The following is a 10,646-nucleotide window of genomic DNA, read 5'->3' on the forward strand; positions in this document are numbered from 1 at the left end:
GCCCAGAGATAAACTCACGCACATATGGACACCTTATCTTTGATAAAGGAGGCAGGAATGTACAGTGGAGAAAGGACAGCCTCTTCAATAAATGGTGCTGGGAAAACTGGACAGGTACATGTAAAAGTATGAGATTAGATCACTCCCTAACACCATACACAAAAATAAGCTCAAAATGGATTAAAGACCTAAATGTAAGGCCAGAAACTATCAAACTCTTAGAGGAAAACATAGGAAGAACATTCTATGACATAAATCACAGCAAGATCCTTTCTAACCCACCTCCTAGAGTAATGGAAATAAAAACAAAAATAAACAAATGGGACCTAATGAAACTTCAAAGCTTTTGCACAGCAAAGGAAACCATAACCAAGACCAAAAGACAACCCTCAGAATGGGAGAAAACATTTGCAAATGAAGCAACTGACAAAGGATTAATCTCCAAAATTTACAAGCAGCTCATGCAGCTCAATAACAAAAAAACAAACAATCCCATCCAAAAATGGGCAGAAGACCTAAATAGACATTTCTCCAAAGAAGATATACAGAATGCCAACAAACACATGAAAGAATGCTCAACATCATTAATCATTAGAGAAATGCAAATCAAAACTACAATGAGATATCATCTCACACCAGTCAGAATGGCCATCATCAAAAAATCTAGAAACAATAAATGCTGGAGAGGGTGTGGAGAAAAGGGGACACTCTTGCACTGCTGGTGGGAATGTGAATTGGTTCAGCCACTATGGAGAACAGTATGGAGGTTCCTTAAAAAACTACAAATAGAATTACCATATGACTCAGCTATTCCACTACTGGGCATATACCCTGAGAAAACCAAAATTCAAAAAGAGTCATGTACCAAAATGTTCATTGCAGCTCTATTTACAATAGCCCGGAGATGGAAACAACCTAAGCGCCCATCATCGGATGAATGGATAAAGAAGATGTGGCACATATACACAATGGAATACTACTCAGCCATAAAAAGAAATGAAATTGAGCTATTTGTAATGAGATGGATAGACCTAGAATCTGTCATACAGAGTGAAGTAAGTCAGAAAGAAAAAGACAAATACCGTATGCTAACACATATATATGGAATTTAAGGGAAAAAAAAATGTCATGAAGAACCTAGGGGTAAGACAGGAATAAAGACGGAGACTACTGGAGAACGGACTGGAGGATATGGGGAGGGGGAAGGGTGAGTTTTGACAGGGCGAGAGAGAGTCATGGACATATACACACTAACAAACGTAGTAAGGTAGATAGCTGGGGGGAAGCAGCTCCAAGGCACAGGGATATTAGCTCGGTGCTTTGTGACAGCCTGGAGGGGTGGGATGGGGAGAGTGGGAGGGAGGGAGACGCAAGAGGGAAGACATATGGGAACATATGTATATGTATAGCTGATTCACTTTGTTATAAAGCAGAAACGGACACACCATTGTAAGGCAATTATACCCCAATAAAGATGTTTAAAAAAAAAAACAAAAAAAATAAGATGATATTATGAATAATTCTATGCCTGTAAATTCAACAACTTGGATGAAATGAACCAATTTCTTGAAATACATGAACTATCAAAACTTACTTTAGAAGAAATAGATAATCTGAATAATACTATATCAAGCTAATTAGATTCATAGTTTAAAACTTTCCAACAAAGAAAACTCTAGGCGCAGATGGTTTGGTGAATTCTACCAATATTTAACAAAGAGCTAATCCCAATTCATAATCTCTTTCAGAAAATGGAAGAGGAGCACACATTTCCCAGCTCATTTTATGAGGTCAGTATTACTCTAATGCCAGAAAAAGACACCACAAGAAACAAAAACTACAGATCGATATCCCTCATGCACAAACAATTCTAAAACAAAAGTGTTAGCAAATTGAACTCAGCGATATACAAAAGGGATAATACATCACAACCAAGTGTGGTTTATTTTAGGAATGCAAGGCTTGTTCAACTTTGAAAAATCAATCAATGTTACTCACTAAAGTAACAGACTAAAGAGGAAAAATCATATGATTATTTCAATAAATGCAGAAAAAGCTTTTGACAAAATTCGACACTAATTCATGATAACTTTCAGCAAACTAAGAATAGAAGGAAAGTTCCCTAACCTGATAAAGAGCATCTACAAAAGAACTATAGCTAACATCATACTTAATAGTGAAAGACTGAATGCTTTCCCCCTGAGACTGGAAGAAGGCAAGCATGTCTTTTAACCACTCCTGCTCAACCTTATACTACAAGTCCTGGTCAGTCTAATAAGACAAGAAAAAGAAATAAAAGATACACAAGTTGGAAAGGAAGAAATAAACTGTCTCTATTAGCAAAAAACATGGTTACTTACATAGAAAAATTTTTAAAAGTGGACCAAAAAACCCCTCCCAAAACTAATAAGTGAGATTAGAAAGGTCACGGTATAAAAGGCCAATATACTGAAGTCAATTGTACTTATATATAGTAACAATGAATAGTTGGAATTTTAAATTAAAAAATTCCAGAATCATTTACAATAACATAAAAGAACCCCCAACAAGTACTTACATAAAAACCTAAAAAAAACCAAACACATGCCAGATCTGTATGCTGAAAACGATGACACACTGATCAGAGTGTTTCAAACAAGACTTAAATACGTGGAGAGGTATACTGTGTTCATTGTTCAAAAGTTTCATTATTGTTAAGAAGTCAGGTCAATTCTCCCCAAATTAATCTATAAATTCAACACAATCTTAATCAAAATATCAATGGGCTCTTTTTGGTAGATCTCTATAAGCAGATTCTAAAATTTATATGGAAAGACAAAAGAACTAGAATAGCCAAGGTTTTGTTTTGAAAAAGAGAACAAGTTATAAGGACTATCATTATCTGAGTTCAAGACCAAATATAAAACTGTAGAAATTAAGATAATGTGGTACTGGTGTAATGATAGCTACAAAGATCAACGAAACAGGGTAGAGAGTCCAGAAAAGTAAATAGGCAACTGATTTTTGACAAAAGTGATAAGGTAATTTAATGGAGAGAGGATAGTCTTTTCAGCAAATGCTGTTGGAACAGTTGTATGTCTGCATACATACATACACATGTAAATAGAACCTTGACCCATAGCTCACACCTTATACAAAAATTAACTAAAAATACGTCATAGATCTAAATGTAAAACTGTAAAATTTCTATGAGGAAACATAGAGAAAAGTCTCTGTAACTTTGGGTTAGGCAAAGAGTATTTAGGTGCAACACCAAAAGGATATGTTAAAAAATTGATAAATTGGATTTTGTTAAAATTAAAAACATTTGCTCTCCAAAAGACACTGTCAAGGGGATGAAAAGATAAGCTACAGACTAGGAGAAAATATTTGGAAAGCACATCTCTAACAGAGGCTCTATAGCCAGAATGCACAGAGAACTCTCAAAGGTCAACAATAAGAAGATGATGATCATCACCATCAACCCCATATGAGAAGATTTGAACGGATACTTCACCAAAGAAGATACACACATGGCCAGTAAGTACATGAGGTTATGCTCAACATCATTAGTCATTAGGGAAAGGCAAATTAAATTCATAATGAGTTAGCACTACACATCTTTTAGAATCACTAAAATAAACAAAACTGACAATACCAGATGCTGATGATCAGAAGAACAGCTGGACACTTATACTTCACTGGTGGGAATGCAAAATGGTAAGGCCACTTTGGCAGTTTGTCAGTTTCTTAAAAGGTTAAAAATACACTTACCATATGACCCAGCAATTCCACTACTAGGTATTCACCCAAATGGGATGAAAATTTATGTTTACAAAAAGCCTGTGTGAAAACGTTTATAGCACCTGTATTCATACTCACCCCAAACTATAAACAACCAGATGTCCTTCAGTCAGTGAATGATAAAGTATTGCACATGCATACAAGAGAGTGCTACTCAGAGGTAACAAGGAACAAACTACTGATTCACACAACAGCATGGATGGATTAAATGCATTTTGCTAAGTGAAAGAAGACAGACTCAAAAGGGTACATATTGAATGATTCCATTTATATGATATTCTGGAATAGGCAAAACTATAGGAATGGAAAACAGATCAGTGGTTGCCAAGGGTAGGGGTTCAGGAAGTGGTTGACTACAATGGAACTGCATGGGGGGATTTCATGATGATGGAACCGGTTTGTATAGTGACTGTGGTGGTGAACACGTGACTCTATGCATTTGACAAAATGCATAGAATTATACACTGCAAAGAATGAATTTTACTGTATGTAATTTAAGAAGTCAATGAGGATATGGAGGCAGAACCCAAAATGGAATATAAGTCACAAAAAGGCATCTAAATATGTTACAGAAGAATAACCTAACCCGCTGGAGAGAATAAAGAACTAGCTTAAATTACTTTGGAAAACAGTTTTGACTCAATAAGGTTAAAGACAAAGAACTCTACATAGATACTGTACTCCAGTTAGTAAATTTCCCATAGGGATATGGGTTAGAGATTCTGAAACTACTTATGTGTACACTAAGATTGAACAAATAAATAGATTTAATGTAGATAATGAGAGCCAGATTTCTCTCTGCTGGAGAAAAAAGTTATAATTAAGAAAGGGGGAATGCTAGAATGAACCTTATAACATTGGATTGGAATTGGAGGTATCAGTACGAAATCTTGGTTTAAAATGTATATATACAGATATATAGATAAAAATGAATGTGTGTGTGTGCCTGGGATAGTAACGGTCTAGACACCATGATACCCCTGAATCAACAGGCACACCTAGTGTCCATATCTTGGTTTCTAAATAAAACTCTCCAATATAAGGAATCAGGGATCCTTGAGAGAAGCAGTTGATTCCAGGGCAGGGGAAATACAAGGTGTGTCTGGGTCATCTGGTAGTACTAGAAACTAAGGAAGTGCTAAAATAAAGGATGGGGACAAATTGAAGGAACTCTTAATGTCCAAAGCTAAAATAAATTTGAACAAAATAAATAACAATAGTATTAGGTTATGATCCATAGAGTAGAATAAATATGAGTCTATACTGATATAAGTGAACAATTGAATAACTATATATTAAAAAGTTCTCTCATCCTTATCTTTTGCTCTTTGGAGTGAGAAGTGAGAAGCTGTCCTCTCCAACCCTGCAAAGACCTGATTTGGGACTTTCTCATTTCCTTTCACTTCTGCTTGTAATCTGGCCAGTTCTTTCCTGAGTTCATATCTTCCTAGTAATACCTTGACCTTGACAATGAACACACACTCTACTAATGCTCTAAGTTTTTAGAACCGCTTTTCCTAGAGCAACAAGTATATTAGGTATATGATCTGTCTACCAAGTTATCACCGTTAAAAACTGACCATCTTTCCAGTCTCCAATGTCAGTTTTTCAGCCTATTTACCACCAAACTGCTAAGCCAATGGCACATAATATTAGGACTAATTTTTTTTTTTTAAAGGAAGCTCCCCACTTCTAGTATCAATTTCTGCATCAATCCTGCCTCAAAGATGAGCTAGGTTATATGTGGTAACTAATAGTCCCTGCATCTCAGGGGCTTAAAGCAACGAATGTTTACTTCCCGCTCACTCTACCCTATTGACCACTGTGAGCTGGTGGTGGGGTACTCTGCCTGGCATAGACATCACTCAGAGATGAGGTTGACAGAGTCAACCGTCTTATGATGCCTACACCTCAACACTAGGCTTCAGGGTTCCCCGATACAGAGGAACAGAGACCCAAGTTCTAGAAATTAAATTCTTCACTTCATTGGCAAGAACTGTCATCTGGCCACACGTAACTTCAAGAAGGCAGGAGACTACAGTCTTTCATGTACCCAGAAGGAGGGCTGGACCAGATGAATGTTAGTATTCTACCAATAGAATCCCATTTTTTTTTCAGTTGACAATATGCCTAGCCCATGGCAATTCTAAACTACTTTACTAGATATTTATCATCCTTTCTCCTCCCTCTGCTTTTGCATCATATCCCATTTCTGACAAATGAAACACAACAGAAAGTCTGCTGAGGAACTTCTGGGAAAGTTTTTGATTCCTGGATAAAAAGAGAAAAACTGGTGAAGAGAAAGTCTTTAACCCTCATCTGTTTTTTTCCTAGTATTAGGATGTGATGTCTGGAGCTGTGGTAGCCACTTTGTGATTATAAGGCCCTAACTACTAGCATGAAAAGCCAACATGTGGAGAACAAAGTGGAAGGATAGAAAAGACCTGAGTCTTTGATGACATTTGGATTTTTTATTGTATTTCAGATTGATTTTCACAATGTCTGCATACCAGTGCATCATAAGTGCTTGCTTAATTGAATCATACATTTTACCCTCTATCGTGACACTATTTTTGTCTGTGTCTGTGTGGGTCTTATTATCTCAACCATAGTTTACAGCCCCTCCTTTGTGCCCCTTTCTTAGCACCCTTTGCTTTCCTTATAAGAGCTCTTATCTCCCTGGTTTGACATATTCTCCTTTTTTCAATCTAATATTTATTATTTAGGCTAGCCAAATGAATATTAGAATATTTCTTTGTGTCTTTGGGATTAAAATTTTTGCTTTATCTTTCTATGGGCATTTTGTTTTCTGAACACCTGTGATTGGTTTCATAATGATATGAAAAGGCAGAAATAATTTTAAACCAGCACAGTTTTTAAAAATTTAAAAAAAATATTTAAAAATTGAAGTGTAGTTAATTTATAATATTGTTTTAGTTTCAGGTGTACAGCACGGTGATTCAGTTATTGTTTTCAGATTATATTCCAATATAGGTTATTATAAGATATTGATATAATTCCCTGTGCTATCAGTAAATCCTTGTTTCTTATCTATTTTATGTATATTAGTTTGTGTCTGTTAATACCATACTCCTCATTTGTCACTCCCACCCTCCCTCTCCCCTTTGGTAACCATAAATTTGTTCTCTATGTCTGTGAGTTTTTTTTTTGTTTTGTATACAGATTCATTTATATTATTTTTTAGATTCCACATATAAGTGGTATCATAGTATCTGTCTGACTTCACTAAGTATAATATTTTCTAGGTCCATCTATGGTGCTGCAAACCTTTTTTTTTTTTTTTTTTAGCCTGTCTGCCCCATTTTATGATACTCCCCAAAAGCAGAGGTCATCTTTTTTCATTTTTTTTCTTCTTCAACATCTAGCACACAGGACCTCAAGACCATGGTTATCTAATTACTTAATATAAAATACACCTGTTTTCCCTTGTTATTTTTACAAGACATGGTACACTCAGAAAATGCTTGTGGGATGCCCATCCTCTGGTAGTGTGAGCTCCTTGCTCTCAAAGAACAGGTTTAGATTTTAATCTATCGTTCACACTTTCTGAAGAGCTGAGTGCCTAAGCTAAAGTGTCTGAACAAGTGAAAATATAGCCTATCTTTGGACTTTGGTTTCTCCCCTCATTGGAGTCATCAGCTTTCCTGTTCATGGCTGAGCTCAAAGCCAGGAGTCTTCAGGTCTCCAAAGACTTCAAAATCAGTTGCTTGCAAAGTCCTACTGAGTCTCTGCCCATGATCATGGGCCAGGATGCTGACACAAGTCCTCTGTCAAGGACCTATTGTGACAAGATGTGACTCTGCTCCATGAGAGGCTGGCCAGTGAGCCTCCCAGCCCAGCCTCAAAGGCCAAAGGGGGCGGCAGAGCTTGGCTCAAGGGCTAATTAGAGGGCTGATTGATGTGGGGGGGGGGGGCGGACAAGGCCCAGGGTGGTTGGAAGCAGGCAAGAGAGAGTAGGAGATCTGGGAAAGGAGTTTCCAAAGAGGCAGATGGGGCAGCAGCAGCTGGAAGCCCGATGGGACCCTCTCCTGTTGCCCTGTGTCAGGCCCCAGTGCCTCAGGAACAGAAAGACGTAAATCAGGGCCAAGTGTGGGCAGATGGTGCAGGAAGAGCTGTTGTCCATCCACACATCACAACAGGGCTTGAGGAGGAGCAGGAGGACTGTATACACACACATGCACACACGTTATAGCTATGCATATGTATATATGATAACACATATATATATATGCATAACTTATAGATGTACATACACATAGTAGCTTCTCATTTGAATGGTTCTTCACTTTTTTTGTTTTGTTTTGTTTTTTGTTTGTTTGTTTTTAATTCCATTACTCTAGGAGGTGGATCAAAAAAGATATTGCTGTGATTTATGTCAAAGAGTGTTCTTCCTATGTTTTCCTCTAAGAGTTTTATAGTGTCCAGTCTTATATTTAGGTCTCTAATCCATTTTGAGTTTATTTTTGTGTATGGTGTTAGGGAGTGTTCCAATTTCATTCTTTTACATGTAGCTGTCCAGTTTCCCCAGCACCACTTATTGAAGAGACTGTCTTTTCTCCATTTTATAGCCTTGCCTCCTTTGTCATAGGTTAGTTGACCATAGGTGTGTGGGTTTATCTCTGGGCTTTCTCTCTTTTTTTTTTTTTTTGGCGGTATGCGGGCCTCTCACTGTTGTGGCTTCTCTCGCTGTGGAGCACAGGCTCCGGACGCACAGGTTCAGCAGCCATGGCTCACGGGCCCAGCTGCTCTGTGGCATGTGGGATCCTCCTGGATCGGGACACGAACCTGTGTCCCCTGCATCGGCAGGCGGACTCTCAACCACTGCACCACCAGGGAAGCCCTATCTCTGGGCTTTCTATCCTGTTCCATTGATCTATATTTCTGTTTTTGTGCCAGTACCATATTGACTTGATTACTGTAGCTTTGTAATGTAGTCTGAAATCATGGAGTCTGATTCCTCCAGCTCAGTTTTTTCCTCTCAAGACTGCTTTGGCTACTCGGGGTCTTTTTAAAAATTTTTTGTTTTTGTTGTGGTACACGGGCCTCTCACTGTTGTGGCCTCTCCCATTGCGGAGCACAGGCTCCGGACGCACAAGCTCAGTGGCCGTGGCTCATGGGCCTAGCCACTCTGTGGCATGTGGAATCTTCCCGGAATGGAGCATGAACCCGTGTCCCCTGCATCGGCAGGCAGACTCTCAACCACTGCGCCACCAGGGAGCCCTACTTGGGGTCTTTTGTGTCTCCATACAAATTTTAAGATTTTTGTTCTAGTTCTGTAAAAAATGCCATAGGTAATTTGATAGGGATTGCATTGAATCTGTAGATTGCTTTGGGTAGTAGAGTCATTTTCATAATATTGACTCTTCCAATCGAAGAACATGGTATATCTCTCCATCTGTTTGTATCATCTTTAATTTCTTTCATCAGTGTCTTATAGTTTTCTGCATACAGGTCTTTTGTCTCTCTAGGTACGTTTATTCCTAGGTATTTAATTCTTTTTGATGCAATGGTAAGTGGGATTGTTTCCTTAATTTCTCTTTCTGATAGTTCATTGTTAGTGTATAGAAATGCAACAGATTTCTGTATATTAATTTTTTATCCTGCAACATTACCAAGTTCATTGATAAGATCTAGTAGTTTTCTGGTTGCGTCTTTAGGATTTTCTATGTATAGTATCATGTCATCTGCAAGCAATGACAGTTTTACTTCTTCTTTTCAAATTTGGATTCCTTTCATTTCTTTTTCTTATCTGATTGCTCTGGCTAGGACTTCCAATACTATTTTGAATAGAAGTGGCCAGAGTGGGCATCTTTGTCTTGTTCCTGATCTAAGAGGAAATGCTTTTAGCTTTTCACCATTGAGTATGGTGTTAGCTGTGGGTTTGTCATATATGGCCTTTATTATATTGAGGTATGTTCACTCTATGCCCACTTTCTGGAGAGTTTTTATCATAAATGGATGCTGAATTTATCCACTCAAAAGCTTTTTATCTTTCTTTGCATCTATTGAAATGATCATATAGTTTTTATTCTTCTTTTATTTTTATTCTTTTATTCTTCACTGAAGAATATTGATGTGGTGTATCACATTGATTGATTTGCATATATTGAAAAATCATTGCATCCCTGTGATAAATCCCACTTGATCATGGTGTATGATCCTTTTAATGTATTGTTGGATTTGGTTTGCTAATATTTTGTTGAGAACTTTTGCATCTATATTCATCAGTATTATTGGCCTGTAACTTCTGTTTTTTGTGATATCTTTGTCTGGTTTTGGTATCGGGGTGATGCTGGCCTTGCAGAATGAATTTAAAAGTGTTCCTTCCTCTGCAGTATTTTTGAATAGTTTGAGAAGGACAGATGTTAACTCTTCTCTAAATATTTGGTAGAATTCAACTGTGAAACTGTCTGGTCCTGGACTTTTGTTTACTGGGAGTTTTTTTTTAAAAAAACAATGACTGATTCAATTTCATTACTGCTAATTGGTCTGTTCATATTTTCTATTTCTTCCTGGTTCAGTCTTGGGAGATCATACATTTCTAGGAATTTGTCTTAGAATTTGTTTCTTTTACATTGCCCATTTTGTTGGTGTATAGTTGTTTGTGATAGTTGCTTGTGATCATTTATATTTCTGTGGTGTCAGTTGTAACGTCTTTTTAATTTCTGATTTTATTGATTTAAGCCCTCTCTCTTTTTATCTTGATAAATCTGGCTAAAGGTTTATCAATTTTGTTTATCTTTTCAAAGAACCAGCTCTTAGTTTCATTGATTATTTCTATTTTTTTACCCTCTATTTCATTTATTGTCCTTAATTCTTAATCTATATTCCTCTTAGTACAA

This window comes from Phocoena sinus, chromosome 14 (genome assembly GCF_008692025.1).
Source record: "Phocoena sinus isolate mPhoSin1 chromosome 14, mPhoSin1.pri, whole genome shotgun sequence".
Lineage (NCBI taxonomy): Eukaryota > Metazoa > Chordata > Mammalia > Artiodactyla > Phocoenidae > Phocoena > Phocoena sinus.